Source organism: Garra rufa, chromosome 4 (assembly GCF_049309525.1).
Source record: "Garra rufa chromosome 4, GarRuf1.0, whole genome shotgun sequence".
NCBI lineage: Eukaryota > Metazoa > Chordata > Actinopteri > Cypriniformes > Cyprinidae > Garra > Garra rufa.
The window spans coordinates 39,655,290-39,674,266 of record NC_133364.1 but is presented as its reverse complement, the minus strand read 5'-3'; the positions used below and the strand labels follow the sequence as shown (position 1 = coordinate 39,674,266).

Genomic DNA, 18,977 nt, shown 5'->3' with positions numbered 1-18,977 from the left:
TGTCATAGACCCATGAATGACGTCTCAAATCGACCGGGTTATTGAGGAGAGATGTGCTTTGACTTCTTAGCGATCGGGCGTACGATTATCGTACAGTGGGTGAGAAATTTGGGCAAAAACCATAGACTGTAAAAAATATGGACGTAGTATCCGTGACGTCACCCGTAGGATTCTGAAGCGCTATTTTGAAGCCTTTAGTGGGCGGGATTTGACGTCGCCATCTTGGAATCGCGTCACCGCGAGTCACTCCCGGATAATCAAAAATGGGCAAAAAGGCGGGACGTGGGTGGAGCTGATTGCTGAAACCACGCCCGCCTAGCGCGACAGTGGTGAGAGCAGAGACAATCCCCCTGTCACTCAAGTGGCCACGCCCTTAATTTTGCTGAACTTTAAGGCTTAATACAACTTAAACGGATGAGTTATAAAAAAAAAATTCACCCCCTCACAGTTGACATGAAGGGCAAAACTAGCTATATAGACCAAAACCATTTTTTGAACCAGGCTGTAAACATACTTTTTTCTGCTGTAAAGTTGGGCATTTTAACATGGGGAGTCAATGGGACTGACTCCCTTTTGCAGCCAGTCTTTAGCGACCAGTCGATGAAGTGCAGTTTAAGTCACTTCCGTGTTGGTTTCAATAGAGAGAGCGGGAGGTTGCCGCTTGGCAAAAACTCAGATTGACTTAACATTGCCATAAAATTTGTGCGATCATATCTTTGGATCAGAAAGTCATAGAGAGCTGGCGGTTGGCTCTTTTTACTCGTCCTATCAAGTAGCCAATAAATACTGACATAAACACTTCATAGTGACCACCCTAGCAACCGAGGGCCGAGTTTTTGCCACCGCAAGCACCACTCACATTTTCACTCACTCTTGTTTTGGGCAAAACAAAAACATGAACATGGTGTTCATGCTCATGGAACTTCATCAGTTTTTTCCCAACCTTCGCATAGAGCACACCTTTCCAGTAAGCGGGCACAGTTTTCTCCCAGCAGACCGAGTCTTTGGCAGAATTGAGCAGAAGATCAGGAACATTTACACAATTCTGCTACCACAGGAACACCATACCATCCTCCAGCAATTCGGCCACGTTCACATTTATGGCACAGACTGGGAAGCGTTTGATTATAGGTCAGCCACAAAAGAGTGTGTTAAGGCTCAGAAGAGCTTTAAAATCAGTGAAGCACGCATTCTTGATTTGAGTACCAACCAGGTTGGTTTAAAGATGGCTTACAATGCTAAATGAATAAATGTACAATGGGGAGTATTGTTTCTGTAGTGTGATTTGTTTTAGGTATATCAGACAATGGTCCTACTGTTTACGGGTTTGCCTTTGACTTGACTTGAATATCATTATCATTATTGAATATTTTTAATAATGTGCTTTTTTTTCATGCATATGTAGTGAACAAATTGGTCCTACTTGTTACAGGTTTGACACTTTACTGTAAAAGACTTTGAATGTATTACTAAACGACTTGCCTACTGAATATTGGAATTAGTTTTTACAGGTTTGGCGCTAAATGACTATTAGCCTAAATGTGTTACTAAATGATTTGAATGTAATGTTAACGTTGTATTTTTATTATCTCATGGTATTTGTATGTGTGTTCTTTTTTAAATTATTTGTTTTATGTGGTGTACAATATTGAAACATGAAATTAAAATTTTACCATTTAGTTTATTTCATGCATTTGCATTTATTTGATTTATATTAATTTATAGTACGAGTCCCTGATGTCATATGCTGCACGTTCTCTTGTTTTTTTGTTTTAAACTTAAACCAACAATTTCTTAAAGGATTTGTAGCGTTTTGAAAAAAAAAAAAAACTTTGTATTTCTAATCTACAATATTGTTGTTTCATTTAACAATCATTGTTTAACAAATTAAACAATGAAAAATTTAATTTGAAAATTTGAAATTGATAAATTAAATAATAACAAAATGTATGGGTCTAGGTAAAAAAAATGTAGTTTTCATTTTGTTTTGGAAAAGAGCTCCTCATTTATTTGTTGTAATTTCCCACCACTAATCTGTGGTCATGGATGTTTATTTAACAAGCACATCTATCTGTCAGTGCCAATAGCCTCGTGGACAGTATGCCGACATACAATGCTGTTGAGTTTTGGACGTCCAAACAATTTACCTTTCCCGATCCAGTCCCCTTCTTTCTGTCCCACTTCTTTTAAAACTCTCGATTAAAAAAAGTGAAAATGCCTTGCAGAATCTGTCGATGTGAATAATTTTAACAAAATAAGAGAGATCATAAATATGTAGTACTGTCCTGAGTAATATGTATTACATAAGAGATGTTTACATATAGTCCACAAGACAAGAAAATAGCTGAAATTATTAAAATAACCCCCTTCAAAAGTTTGGGAACCATTGGTTTCTTAATACTGTTTGTGGTTACCTGGATGATCTACCACTAGGGACAGGACGATACATCATTGCAGTGCGAATCGAGAAATGATTCGGCATCGATTCTGAGATTTTCAGATCACGATTCTTTCTCAAATCAATTCTGAGTTTAGTTTTAAACAGCAGATGGCACTGCTTGCTTTAGGAACAGCCGTACTCTGCTTGCTTCCAAATCCTTACACGCACTTCAACCTGAAATAACCATTCATACAATTTGAGAAGCATATAACAAGGGTGTTCATAGTGGGCCGTTTACTTTAATCTCGCGTCATAAAAGCATTCTGAGCAGAGGTGAAATTACACAACTCTTCAGCACTCTTCTTCGTCAGCGTTTGAGTGTGTGGACATAAACTAGATTTGAGCGCCATCTGCTGTTTATATCTAAGCTCAGAATCGATTCCAAAGAGAAACACGATGCATTCGGGAGATCTCAGAATTGATCCGCGAACCGATTGATCGTTCCATCCCTATCTACCACCTTTTTTGTTTAGTGATAGTTGTTCATGAGTCCCTTGTTTGTCCTGAACAGTTAAACTGAGCACTGTTCTTCAGAAAAATACTCCAGGTCCTGCAGATTCTGTTCAGTTTTCAATCATATTTGAACCCTTTCCAGCAATGACTATGATTTTGAGATCCATCTTTTTACACTGAGGACAACTGAGGGACCACACGATGTATTAAGAAAGTAGATGTCCAAATTTGTCTTCTTTTGTTAAAATATATATTTTTTTCCATTCAGTACTGCCCTTCGGAAGCAACCAAAGATGCTTGCATATTTCCCGGAAGACAATTTAAATACAATTTACCTTGATCTTCAAACTCAAGAAGTTTTTTTGCATGGTGTTTCCTTCTGGAGCATCAGTGAGTGTTTGGACCTTCTGTAATAGTTGTGTTTGAGTCCCTCAGTTGTCCTCAGTGTGAAAAGATGGATCTCAAATCATACAGTCATTGTTGCAAAGAGTTCAAATACACAAAAATGCTGAAAACTGGAGAATCTGCAGCACCTGGAGGATTTTTCTGAAGAACAGTACTTAGTTTAACTGTTTACAATAGAGGTGCCCAACCCTGTTCCTGGAGATCTACTTTCCTGCAGAGTTTAGTTCCAACTCTGATCAAACACAACTGTCTGTAATGATCAAGGGCTGCTTCAGATCCTAATTAGTTGGCTCAGTTGTGTTTGATCAGGGTTGGAGCTGAACTCCGCAGGAAGGTAGATCTCCAGGAACAGGATTGAGCACCCCTGGTTCAGAACAAACAAGGGACTCATGAACAACTATCACTAAACAAAAAAACTAAACAAAAAAACTGTTCGATCATCTAGGTAACAGAACCAAGGGTTTCCAAACATAATTCCAGCTAGTTTTTGACTAAATGTAAACATCTTTCATGTAATACATCTGACTCAGGACAATACTAAAAAAAAAAAAAAAAAAAAAAACATGCATTTTTTATTATCTCTCTTATTCTGTTAAAATTATTCACATTTTTACGGATTCCCAAACTTTCAAATGTAACTGTAGGATCTAGCGTACATGTGGTTGGATTTGATGTTTTGATTTTTTTATATCTGTAGCTTTTTACCAATACACAGGTGTTAACTTGTTTTTTTCTTTTTAGACCTGATGCCACTGAAAGAGGAGAGTCAAGAACTGAATGTAATGGAAGAGAAAAATGAGGAATGCCATGATTTCACGGCTGGGGAAAAATCTCTGAGCTCCTCGCAGACTCATAAAACTAAACCTGGTAAGAACCCTAAAGTCCAAAAGAAAGTACACACCGGAGAGAAGCCTTTCACCTGTTCTCAGTGTGGGAAGAGTTTTGCACTAAAAGGAACTCTCAAAGTTCACATGAAAGTTCACAAAGAGAGACCTTTTACCTGCCAACAGTGTGGAAAAAGTTTCGATCAAAAAGAGAGCTTTGAAATCCACTTAAAAATCCACGCAGGAGAGAATCCTTACATTTGCTCTCAGTGTGGAAAGAGTTTTAAACAGAAAAAAAACCTTAACGTCCACATGAGATCTCACACAGGAAAGAAACCCCACACCTGCAAACTGTGTGAGAAGAGCTTCACGCGTAAAGAAGGTTTGAGGTGCCATATGAGAATCCACGATGGAGGGAAGCCTTTTGTTTGTAATGAATGTGGAAAGCTTTTCAGATATAAAGGAAACCTTAGACATCACATGAAGTTTCACTCTGGAGACAAATCTGTCATGAGTCACTCTAGACATCGTTTTAGATGTCATGCGTGTAAAATAAATTTCACGGACAGGAATGCCCTCAAGAATCATGTAAAAAATCACGTCGTAGAGAAGCCTCACAAATGCCATCACTGTGAAAAGAGTTTCAGCCATAGACCAAAGCTGGAGGATCATATGAGAATCCACACTGGAGAGAAACCCTTCTCCTGCCCTCAGTGTGGAAAGAGCTTCACGATTAAAGGAAACCTTAAGATCCACATTAGAGTTCACACTGGAGAGAAGCCTTGCAAGTGCACTCAGTGTGAACAGAGTTTCAGATATCACACAGACCTGAAACGCCATATGCAAACATCCCATCCTGAAAAGAAAATAATGATTTTGATCCGTGTGATCAGAGGTTTAGGAAAAGGAGGCAGTAGTAACATGGGGCCTCATTCGTGAAACATAAATATATGAGTTCATTCCGAGAAATTTGCGTTAATAGAACAACAAAAGATGCTACACAAATGTATCCATGTTAAATAAATCTACTGTATTTGAAAAACATTTATTTTATCTGTATCTCATTTGTCTTACTGTTTGTAATTTGTGAGAGAGAGAGATAGGGTTGGGTATCATTTGAATTTAATTGATTCCGATTCCTAATTCCGATTCCAATAAGATAAAAAAAAATCCATTAAAAAGATTTAAGTCCAACATTTAGATGTCAAACAGGTTTATTCTGTCTTTTGCCTAAAATACCACAGGAAAAAAAAAAACTAAACTAATATAAATTTCAAACATTAAATTGTTAAGAAGTAGGAAAACAGGAACAAACAACTCAATTAGCAATAAATAATTAAAACGTCTGGTACAGATATTGAAATCAAACGTTTAAAAACACTGCATGGTTTTCTTTTTCTTAAATGAGATATTGATTAATCCTCATTAAATTTATAAAAATTATTCAGTCAGTTAATGATTTTCTTTTGTTCTTTGATTTATTATTAGACGCTGTCTCTTTAACACCGAACACAGATCTAAAAATACTGTTCCACGAGCATTTTCTTTCTCATCTGTTTACGTTCACTCAAGACAAAAAACGCTTCATGTATGAGGATATGTTGATGTATTTTGTGCATAAGGGTCAATTAATGTGAAAGATGTGCGCAAGTTCTTTTCCTTCCTCGACTTAAATTGTTTAAAAATCACATTAAAATACAAACGTGGGAATCATTAAGCAGAATCGAAATGTGTGTCTTATCGAATACGCGGTTTCATACCAGCTAATATTTTAAAAACATTTTAATTTGAAAGTTTATGTCAGAATGGCTTTATGAATAATTTACACAAAAATCACTTTATGACCGCTTCTTTTATATGTATTTTTATATTTTATAGCATCTGACCATCTTCTTTGCTATAGTTTTTAAACATTAAGACACCCTTTAATTTAAACCAGGGGATGGCAACCAGTAGAGAGAACTGCATACCAATGTTTGTATGGAGGTCCTCTGCACAATCTGACTTTGTTGCAGCCTGGAATTAAACTGCTGGTCCGTCTGGCCTGAAGAGAACTTGCTTACCCCCCTTTCTCCCAAAGATTTTTTCCCTCCATTTCTGTCACCTGTGGAGTTTTGGTACTTGTTGATGTTGCCTCTGGCTTTCTTACTTCGGGACACTTTATTTCCAGTGATATCGTATACTAGTCTGAGAATGAACCTGCTAGACATGTGTGGCTAACACTCATCAATGAGCACACATGCCAGAGCAAAGTGTAAGTTTAACCTTGAAAGAGAGTGAGGTAAAATGGAAATTTGCAAAACACAAATCATTTAAATTTTAGTTAAAGGGTTAGTTCACCCAGAAATGAAAATTAAGTCGTTGATTACTCCCCCTCATGTCTTTCCAAACCTGTAAGAGCTTTGTCCATCTTCAAATTAAAAATATTACAAACGCATTAAGATATTCTTAATGAAATCAGAGAGCTCTCAACCTCCATAGACAGCCACGTAACTGTAATGTTCCCAGGTCCAGAAACGTAGCAAAGATATGGGTAAAATAGCCCATGTGACATCAGGGACTCAACCGTAATTTAACAAAGCTGTGAGAATACTTTTTGTGCACAAAGAATACAAAAATAATGACTTCAACAAACGTTCTCCTCCTTATCCCGTCTCAAGCGATAAACTCCCATTGTGGAGAATATAAAAATGCATGCATTTGCTTTTGCTTCATGTAAACAACACGTGTGTGTGTGTGTATGTTGATGTATTTGGAGATTCTGTATGATTCCTCAATGTATTTTTGACCAGTCATCTTTCTTAAATTCAGGATCACTCTCGTTGCTTGGTGCTTACTGCTTAACCCAGTCTCTCCGAATGTTCCACCAAATTATTGTTTTGTGAGCAGGAGAAGTAATAATACCAGAGATAGCAGAAATAATACCAAATAAAGTGAACTATTCTGCCCTCCAAAGGCAAAGCGCAGTAACTACACATTTGGTCAAAATTGAATTAAGGCTTAAAATGGACTTTGTGACAACTGTTTTGTCTTGTGGCAAAGCCTCCTGGTTCAGTTTTGTCCCATTTCAGAGAAACAAGAGTGTGAACATGTTTGACTCAGTGTTAGTTACTGCACTTTGCCTTTGGAGGGCAGTATTATAATGTATATACGTTAGTTCGCCTCACTCTAAAATAAATGTCATGGTATGCAGAACAGATCGAGAATGAAAAAAAAATAAAGCGAAACTGAACGTATCTCTCTTATTCAGCACAAATCGAAATGTTTCCATATTTGCAATGTATTTGAATGCTAAACTATTATTTATAATGTAGGCTAGGCTTTGTGCTTCACGTGTGTTCATATCGATTGAAGAAAACCTCTTTACATGAGCAAAAATGCACTTGGCATAACAGTAGACTGGTTATACTACAGACTCTTTAAATTGACCAGTGTAACTTTTTATATGACGGTATTTAATTTTGATAATAAACAGACTGCGATGGCAGGTTATGTGTTAAGTGCTAGAATATGTGGTGTGTGTGGTGTGTATGTGAAACACAAACTACTCAAATTGTGGTCATTTTTGATCATACAGATAAGAGTAAGCCATAATTCGAACTCACAACAAAAACAGGATGTTTGTGTTTTTGTTAAATAAAGCGAGCAAACAGGATTTTGGTTCTTGGTTTCCTTTCTGTGAGCTTGTTTGTGGAGCGCCGTGCCTCACATCTGTTTTAAATCTGTTAATTATTTAAGTCAGATATATTTAACATTAACAGTTGTACTTTTCTAAACATTCAGAAGGAGGCTGTTTTTGGAGGAGCTAAAAAAAGTAAAAAGCGATCAGTTTGACAATACAAAAGCCCTAGGAAAATGCCCGCGGTGGCAAAAGTGCTCATGCGTGTCTCACACGTGCCTGTCTGCTATCCTCTGTAACACACGTGCAAAGGAGACAAATATTTAGCCTTTTCACTGAACACAAAGAAATTAAGTTCAGTGAACTTAACTACAATGCTGTAAATAACAGAAAGTAATAACTCCTTCAAACTGAGTAATGTCAACAAATAAGATGAACATAATTTGACTAAGTGCATTATCTTTTTCAGTGATAAACAGCAGGGAGAAAGTGGGATAAAAATAGGAATATATCGTAATTAATGTTGTTAGGCAAAGACTGTAATTATCAAAGAAAACTACATTTGGCTTGCATTTAGTAAATGGAAAATATTTTTTTTTTATTTAAAATACCACCAGTGTAAACAAACTGCCATTTAAAGGGTTTAAATTCTGAAAATGAATGTTTAGTAGCTATGATAAGATCTGATGTTGGTAACCAGAAAATAGATACAACTATTGAATGATATATACCCACTACCATTCAAAAAGAGTTTGGGGTCAGTAAGACTTGTAATAGTCTTTAAAGAAGTCTCTTCTGCTCATCAAGGCTGCATTTATTTGATTAAAAATACAGCAAAAAAATGTAATATTGCAAAATGTTTTTACAATATAAAATGTTTTATATTTTAACATACTTTAAAATAGAATTTATTCCTGAGATGAAACGCTGAATTTTCAGTCTTCAGTGTCACATGATCTTCAGAAATCAATCTAATATGCTTATTTATTATTAGAATGATCAATGTTGGAGAATATCAACAAACATTTTTTGGAACCTGTGATTTGTTTTTCAGGATTTTTTCATGCATAACAAGTTTAAAAAGTAGTGTTTATGTAAAAAATATAAATATTTTATAACAATGTAAATGATTTATTATTAACTTTTAATAAACTTTTAATTATTAACTTAATACATCCTTGGTGAATAAAAGTATTCATTTCTTAAAGGAAAAAAAAATCTACTGACCCCAAGTTTTGAACAGTCAATATTTTTAGTACAGTTTCTGAAAATGGAAGTTTTTGTCCTCTATGGACCTATGTGTAAGTTTAACCTCTTTTAATTGACACACAAGGGTTAAAATTCAGTCCTGGAATTGAATTGAGGAATCGTGACAGATAAAGAATTCTGCAAGAATTAATAAATATTTCATGACCAGTATTTGCATTCTCCTTAATCTTTCCTAATACTATGTGTTTCTTCTCTAACGAAGGGACATAAATTAATTTAGTGCACTCAAAGATCTCCTTGGTAAATTTATATGAAAACTGGACTGTCATTTCTTACTTACATTTCTGTACTCAAAGTGTTAGCTTTAACATTTTTTAAGCTGGAACTTGTACTATTGTTTTAGAAGGTTAAAGTTTTTAAAGTTTTTTTTACAAAAGACAATTATTTTAGTTAATGCTAAATCCTAGCCTTAGAAAGTCAACAAGAGGATAAATGTCTCTTTAAATCTCAAAACAAATCACTTCTGCTTGAGGTGTGTGTGATCTCAAATGTGGAATCATCTTTTATCTTATTTGTCTGTTGATGTTTGTGTCTGATTTGTTTAATTGTTCTCATAGTTGAGTGTGAAAGCAGCGTCTGAAGGTGTGCTTTTCCTGATGTCTATGATAATGAGTGCTGAAGATCTGCTGATGAGTCTGAGCTCTTCCTAGAGCTGCTGACATCCTTTGAGTGCTTTGTCTTCATCTGTAAGGACTCCTCCTGAAATCTCAATCAAACTACAGCGTTTCACTGCTTTAGTCAGATTCATGACTGGAGTGCTGTATTGATAGTTTTGGGAAATCTGTCATTTATCCTTTAAATTAATCCATTATTTGATTCGTGATCTGTGTTTCCATAAAAATGTTTTTAAAGTTTGCAAAAAAAGACAAAGAAAAAACTTGTAATTTAGGTGCGCTTCCATCAAGATTCTGCACAATTTGCATTCTTCTATTAATTTGTAGTGCCAGTTCTGAGTGTTTAATCTGTCTAATTTGTCAAATCAGGTCATTCTGACTGACTCCCTTACTAGTGTGCTGACTACTAAACTAGGGAGCTGATTGAGACACATTTAGTTTGCATTTATTTTGTCTGTCTGTTAATTTTTCTCATCTTAAATACACAGTAAACTCCTGCTGAAGTGACTGAGATCTGACACACTGTTATAAAGATGTGAAGATTGAAGAAGCATTCAAAGTTAAACATAAAGATACTGAGGAACAAACAGGTTGCTTTCATTCTCAGTCTAAAGTCAAACTGATGGCAGCAACAGTTGCTTCTGTAAGATGATTGCTGATGTCTTTCCTGCTTGTCATTGCGTTAACAAACACTTGAATCCTCCAGACCAGCAAACTGCCAAAACTTCAGCTTTTTAAGAGGTGCTGGCTTAGTTTTCTTCTTAATTGCCGAGGATGATGGAGAAATATAAGCAAATTTCCAACTGTGTGACATTTACAAACCAGCGGCAAATGAAAAGAAAACCCTAAATATAAGAAAATAAAGTCAACAAATCAGTAAAGAAAGGCTTCATACGCAGAGCTTGGCTCATAAAAGCCTCACATGATGCTCCACATGGTTGATCCTCCAAAGGTTTTGAGAATGCAGTGGATGTGAGGGACTATAATGTGATAAGATCTGAGGAGCTAAACCACTCAGGGCTTTTGTAGTTGTTAGAGAGATTTTATAATCTTTATGATGTGTAATAGGGAGACAGTGCAGTTATAAGACTTATATATATGACTCTGCCTCCAGCTTCTGCTCCCATCAGGACCGTAGAATTAGAGGACACTAGGGACATGTCCCGACCCATATACAGCGACCACCAAATTGTCCCAAACAGTAGTTTTGATCAAATAAATAAATGCATGTATATGTTTTTGTAATTTAGGACACATATTAAATATGTCATAGCGTTGATATTATCTAAGAAGTCAAACTAATTATGTTAGAGAACTGCTCATTTTCAAACACCCACATTTAATACATGGGAAAAGTAAGAATGTAAGGTAGTCGCACAACAGACGAGAAGAAGGTACCGCACCAAGTTCAAGACTTGCAATCCAAAAGAGTTAACATAAAAGTAAACTTCTGGAATTATCTATGGATATTAATAAATTTAGGGGAAATGTGCGAAATCAATTAAACGTATTATTTTTTATTATACTACAGGGCCGTTAAATGCTTGAATCTGATTGGCTGACGAACGTTCTAGAGGTGTGCATTATATTCAGGGAAACGCACGGCGAACGTAGTTCCAGGCAGCTTTAGACCGCAGTGCATGTCTATATCACTTCGCCATACGATTTCAGTTATTTCAAAGGTCCTTACAGCCCAAAACAGCAAAATAACTAAAACCAACTAATAAATACAGTAAACATCAGGATAAAAACGACAGATTATTTCCATGTTTTTTTCCACAATATATTACGTTTTATTATGTACGGAAAGCACAAACTATTTCTCTCGCCCTCTTCTCACTCACCTCACAGACGCACACACATAACCACATAACGTTAAATTTTGCACTCGCGTTAGCATTCGCGCTAATGTTGTTAGCATTGCTCTGACAATTAACAACTTAAAAACGACATGACAGCTCTCACACGCGAGGAAACAACGGCCTGGTCTTGAAGAAAATGAACTTAAAGTTTAACTGTTAGTAGAGACGATGCTGCCAGTCACCCTTGAGAGACACAGACGTGAGAGAGGTAAAGTCATACACTTAGTTTCTCTCCCTCACTCTTTCCGTCTGTCTACTTGTCTTTCGGTCTGTCAACTTCATTATTAACGGCATTATTTGCTATTAACAGCCCAAGCGTTGTTACTAGTTCTAAAATGACGTTTTGGAACTTGCAACGAAGATGTTGAATGAGCTACGTAAGAAATTAATCCTACTCACAATAGGGTTTTAAGGATAAAAACGGAACGAATGTCTTGAAATATATCATTTGATCGATGTCTTGAGGTGTGGTAACTGTAGTATAAGCTCACATAATACTGTGCACTGTAGCCACTGGAACTTCAAAACATTTAGATATAGCCGCAGGTCCTCAGTGAGCTCCTTTGTCTTAGCCATGACTGTCCACAAATACTTTACAATATAAAAATCCAGCATAGAATAAATCTGTAACACTTTACTTAAAGGTCAACTGAATCGCTTTGAAACAAGCAGCATTATTCTATCTGGTCACGTAATTTTAACTGAAACAGGAATATATTGCACAGCCACTTGCCGTTGAGGTAAAGCCGCATTTATAAGTTTATGACAGCCACAGTCTAATAAATTACCCCCTAGATTCAATATGAAACTCTTACTGAAACACTCTTACTACAGGACACTTCAGCCTCTGGAGCATCTGATTGGACAGAACGTTTGTGTAACAGTGAGAGAATGAGGAGGAAGCAAATGCAGTGTAGAAAAACAGAATTTATTGAATAAAGGTAAATGATGGAAGGCGTGATGATGATGGCTGATGATGGTGGTGATGAATTCCCGGCTGAGTGACACGAGGGCTTAGACGGCTGGTGAATGATGTGTGGTGATCTCCGTGGTGAAGCGTGTATCCAATCCAAATCAACAAGACTCCAAAGAATAATCCAACGAACACGAACTCCACAAGAAGACAAACCCACGAACATCCAACATGTAGAACTGTCAGACAGGGAAGAAGAGATTGAGGTGAGTATTTGTAGCCAGTGATGATGAGGGACACCTGGTGCAGGACTGATTGGCAGCTGCGCTGAATGAGCGTGACACACAACATAATCACACACACACACAGAGACATGGCCTGAGAACACGGCAGATGTGAGAACTGTGACAGTTTGATGAGAAGCTGAAGTGCATGTTGATATCATCAAAATCATTGATTCATATTGGCGGAAGTGATGAGACCGTAAGTTTTAAATGCCCATATCTTGTAAACACAAATTTTGTTGTTGTTTTGAAGCACACTAGCTTATAGATAATCTTAAGGCTAATATATTCATACTAAAAGTAAAAAAAAACTTTAATTTTGATTTCATGGGGACTTTAAAGCCTTCATGTGTAATGCATTATAATGTAATGTGTGCTGTAATGCAGTATATATAGTTTTAAACAATTATAACTGAATTTAAAATGCATAGTGTAACAATGAATAGAGTATTTTAATGTATTAAATATAAACGTATTAATGGAATTGTACAATGCATTACAAAACATAATAATGCAGTAAAACTACTTATAAAGGGATTAAGCAAAGTGTTACCAAAATGTAGTACATTAACCATGTTTATTTCCTATATGGTATAAACAACTTCACATATCCTGAGGATGTAAATTTGTAGTAAAACAATATAAACAACATATATGACAGCAGCACTCGATATATAGGAACATACATGTCATATATAACATTTCTGTATGGGTGTGTGTGTGTGTGTGTGTGTTGACGTCTGACCGTCATTCTTTACATTCTCACGTCTCTGTCTGAGAACAGTTGACTGTTCTGTGAGAGAAATATCAGAGCTGATGTTCAACACCACAGTTCAGAGGAAAGAAAAGACAGATGTACAAACACTGAGGTGAGTGTTTCATTTTTTCATTGCTTTCTAGTATGAGCTTTAATGCTGTGCTGAAGCATGTTAATGATTTTATTTAAAGCTTTTTATGTTGTAAAGAAATAGATGATCAAGTGTGTCTTTGTAGATGAATCACAGAAAGCTCATTATGAAATTGTTGCTACATGGAGTGAAATTACTATATTATTAATTTTACCAGACTTATTAGTTATTCTGTGATTCTCAAACAGCATTTCTTATCATGCGCTCTTCAAAACTGTGTGAAGTTCTGCCTCATAGAGTGATTTAATACTTTGCGCTAAAATCTGTAACAGACTCATTCAAATAAACTAGCAACTTTTCGACCTCATTAACACATTCTCTGAGAACAGCTCTCAAATACAGAAATAGTGTCCATAAAAAACATCATTTTCTAGATCTGTGAGATTGGAAAACTAAGGCTGTGGCACAGATAATCTGTGCATCATGCATGTGCTGAAAACATCTGACACTTGAGATTTTTATCTGAAGTAAAGTAACCCTGAAATGGGACATAAAGCTGTAAACAGCATTTCAGCAGAGTCAAACCGGTTTTATTTTGTTTTCTTGAAATCGTCCTGGTTTAACTGGTTCTGGTTCTTTTTCCTGCAGTTCACCAATTAATAATTGTTACAGCAGGCCATTCATCTTTCTACACAAATAGAGTTAACAAAAATATCAGAAACAGTAAGAGTATCGTTGATTATTTCTACTCATTCTTAACATGTTTGACTATGTTGTTCTTCACAATGAAAGACTGTTAAAAATGCTGTTAAACTGCTTTTCATCAGTAATCCGCTGCAGCTCAGTACAATTACTGATACAGTATATTGACACAGACTCTTCCCAGTAAGCACACGTACATCTGCAAGATGTCTGTTATAGATCTCTTGATCTGGAAAGTATCTGCTGAATACAAACGTCTGTAAGATGTCAGTTTTACATACCTTCTAAATAATAAACATCTTAAAGACATCGGATAGGAAACATCCAATAGACGTACTGTAGATGAACAAACTACGTCAGATGTAAATGCAGACGTCAAATAGGCGTCTCCAAGATGTACGTGTGCTATCAGGGTTCATTCTCATGGTTATGCTGAGTCTAGTTAAAGCATCACCAATGGCATACACTGCAGGTAGCTTTAATGCAGCTGCAGCATCACATTGACACAGAAACTGTTACTCATGCTTTATGTTTTCAGAGCAGGACTCCAAATTTGCTATGGTTAATGTTGAGACTGTCCTGTTGAACTGTTAACTGTTGAAGAAGAATAAGAACGCCAACAATTTCAATAGGTGCCTTCGCATCTTCGGTGCTTGTAGGGCTGCACGATAAATCGAAATGAAATCGCAATCGTGATTAAACAGAAGCTGTGATTGTCATGCGTATCTTTTAGTGAAGCACGGTGACCTGTGATTTCCATTTCTATGTGATCTGTGATCAGCAGTAAATCTTCATCTGAAGGCCAGAGGGCGCTCTCTCTCTGAAACGGCATAAACACCTGAAGGAGAAATCTAGAAAACACCTACCGCTGCAGCTGAATAAAGCGAAATAAAAATTTAACTGCTTTCATTGATTCAATTCATTATAATGAAGTATATTTATACTGCAATGCCTTCATCACTGCTTAGAATACTATGTACTATGTTCTGTGCGTTATTATGTGTAAGAAGCCACATCATTTCATAAAAGTATTAATTTCAAACACTCGACTGATGCTATGAAGTAAGTTTGGATTAAAAATATTGTTTAAGGTGGTATTTTCACGTGCTTTGAGATGTAGCACCATTTTTTACACAGCGCCATAGTTCACTGAGAAGCTACGCAAACAGCTCTCATTGCAAACGATTTCTTTTTGATTGCATTATAGTGCGATCTTTTAGTTTATTAAATCTATTTCGATTATGAACGCGATTAGGCGTATCTTCTAAGTGAACTATGGCTCTGTGTACTACATGCTGCACCATCTCAAAACAGGTGCTGGAGATTTACGGCTAAGCACAGAACTTGTTTTATTGACAAAATGCGCATGACAATCGCCTTGGATTAATCGAGCAGTCCTAGGTGCTTAGACCATAAAACACATCGAGAGCACTGCAATGCATGCTTGTGCTGTCCTCTGATTGTTGACAAGATGCAGCGCATGCTCTATGAATCCTACTTCCCCACCGCATATTTAATTGCAGTTCAGTAAAAAAAGTATGTTTAGTCTATCTTGTTTTTTTGTTTTGTTTTTTCAGGAAAACTAACATCCAAAAGGACTATAGGAGCACATAGATTCCTCCTTCATCTCCTAAGCTGCCCGACAGTCAGAACGGCCCTACTCCAAGGTAACAACACAATGTTTAAGTTGTCAGGTTTGGTCTCCCCTGATTTATCATTGCAAATATATTTGAAGAACAGAGCAGCAAAAAATACAACCTGCATATTTTTAAATGCTTAAGACAGATTTTACCATCTGAACCTTACCGTGATTAGCTGTTCTCGTAATTTTTGCCTAATATTTGCATTGGGCAGTTAAGACCTGCCTAAACATTCAATGCTCTTGGCCGCTCTCAGTGCGTTCTCTGTGCCAGTGGACACGCTCTATTTGCCCAGTTTAAGGGTAGTTTTGATAAAGTGGTTCAGGCTGTAGGATTGGCCTGCAGAAATGTTATTTACATGATGGTATAAAACTGTATGGTCTAGTAACGTAATGCAAACTGGTTTGCAGATCTTATATGTTTAGGGTTTAAGAATATTTAAGTTAGACCTGAATTGGTTACAAAACTGATGTGTGAGATGTTTAAACAGTTACTTGTTCCCAGCTTGTATAAAGAAAGTTACCCAATAGATAGTTTAGTGGCATTTAATAATGCCATTGAGGACTTGGGTATGGATTGTTGTGTTTCAGAGCATGATGATGAGCAGCTACACATTTCTCTCAATATGATGTTTTATTAACAAGCCCTCCCCCCAGACAGCATGCCAAATATGCTTACTTACTATCACATTATATGAGAGTGCAAACTCATGAAACAGAGATATTGTAACCCATCTGATTACCCAGCTACAATTTTTTCTTTTCTAAAAGGTTCTAACATTACCAAGCAGTGTTCTAGTAATGTTTTCAGCAGGTAGTTTTTTGTTCTTAGAATGTTCTCCTAAAAGGTAAGATAACAATCTTTAAAAACATTCAAAAAATGCATAGTGATAACACTGCTAGAACATTATTGCCTAATGTTATTTTGAAGTTTTCAATGGGTAGTTTTATTTTTATTCTCAGAATGTTCTCTTTAAAGATTGGATAACAGTTTCTAACAGCATTTTAAAATAAATGTTTAGTGAAAATGTTGTTAGAACATTATTCCTTAACATGCTACTAAAGTTTTTTACAGGAAGTTTATTTTTTGTTCTGACAATGCTCTTTTGATTGTTAGGATAACATTTTCTAAAAACATAAAAACAATACTCTATAAGAGTTTACATATATTTGTTGTAGCATGTTGAATATTGGAGATCGTTTTTGGGCTACTAAGTTTTCAGGGGCCCCCAGAATTTCCATGCTTCCATCATCTCAGGCTTCAATGATGTCAGTATAATGTTTTCTTTTGTGGCAGAGAGAACCTTCTTCTTTTGTTACAGTGAACAGTGAACAAAATCTGTTACCTAAACCTAAACAGACTAGAATAACCATGGTTGATAATACTTGCACATGTAAAAGAAAACCAAACATGGATGCAAGAACAGCTGCTACTTCTTGCCCAACTTGTGCATGAAAACATTAAAGAGAATTTATGAAATGTTTCAATAATGTTTGTTCAGAGAAGGATTGCCAGCAATAGCCATTTTAGCCTTGTTAGTGATTTAGTCTTAATGATTTGGCTACCCCTTACTTGACTTTAATGTCAAAACACGATTTTTTTTTTTTTGTTTTCTTGTATAAATATCTAAACATTCCTGAATCAAGATGCATTTACTTGACAAGTAAAATCACTTTCAGACTTGATATTAATGATTTTTTAAAAATGTTTGTTAGTTTTTGCTTAAAACAAGCAAAATATCTGCCAATGGGGTAAGAATAATAATCTTAATCTGAAGGCTTAACAAGAGTATTTTTCTGTACCCAAATAAAACAAGAAAATGAAAAAAGGCAAAGCAATCGCAATAGCAATGAAAACATGGAAAATGCTTGGTAGAGTCCACATAGGCAGAACAATACTTTGCCAAGACCTGTTTGGCATGGCCATGCTTATATGGCTGCCAAACAGGAAGTAACCATAGAAGCAGAGGGAGCAGTAACAGTCTGTGTTGGGTAAGGGCTCCCTCTGCTGGCCTGGTGTTACAAAGTTAGAAGCTACTTTTTTATTTAATATATTAAAAAATATTAAATATTTTCTTTAATAAATTATATTTTAACAAAGTGTTATGATTTGTAGGATGTAGATTTTTGCTTAAATAACATAATATAGATGCAATTTTGTCAAAGATGCATATTGTTGCTGACAAGAGAATAATCGTATATCATGCAGAGGCAAAATCCTGCATGGGCTTTTCATGTACAGTAAGCTGTTCAACAGCACATTTGTAATCCTGTTTCATATTACTCAACAGTAGTTGCTGAAGTGTTACTACTCATTGGTCCTGCTTTATTTCCTGTATTGTTGTGTTGTATTATTGATGGACCATTATTCTAAAGTGTTACCATATTATTGTTAAAAAGAAGTGATTATTCAGCTTTCTTGCCTCATTAATTTTTATCAAGAGAACATTTTGAAGTCCATGTGAACCCAAAGAGCAACTTGATATCATTGTGCAGGTGCAAGTTCAGCTGAACTGTGACATCATATATTTCAGTGCTGTCCGTCTTTTGATTTAATTTAAATTTGTTGTCCATTCAGATTTTCACATAATGTAAATTCATATTTGGCACTGTCTAAAAGTACATATTTCTATGAAACAATACTATGCATTCTCACTTAAGGCCAGTAAAACAATCTTTTATAGGTGTTCCTTTTAGCCCTGGGCATATGCAGCATTGGAGAGGATGAGTCTGATCTAAATATATAAGAAATGAACAGTATTTAGTCTGCACAAATTATGTTGTTATTATTGTTTGTTTTTTTTTTTTTGTTAATCAAGAATCAACGTAATATGATAAAATGCTCCAAATCATTAGAATATGTTAGTTTCCTGAGTGGCCCCAGATGTTTTCAGTGTTTTTTAAATCTTTTTACTTGGAATTTCAGATATGTTGCATGTGGGTCTTTTGATGATAGATAGTGATTCTTCACATAGTTTTACTATTATGTCTAGAGTCCCTTTGAAAACTGGTTTTGTTAGTTTTTCCCACAGTCCAGAGACAAAAGGAGTTTCATAACTTCTGTTTGAGATGCAGTTCCATGGAGGAACAAGAAATGTACATTGG

At 35.9% G+C, this 18,977-nt stretch overlaps 1 pseudogene; it reads left to right on the top strand.

The window, feature by feature from the left end:
- The first annotated feature begins 4,043 nt into the window (after window positions 1-4,043).
- LOC141332940 (uncharacterized) overlaps window positions 4,044-18,977 on the top strand; it is a 470,295-nt pseudogene continuing 455,361 nt past the window's right edge.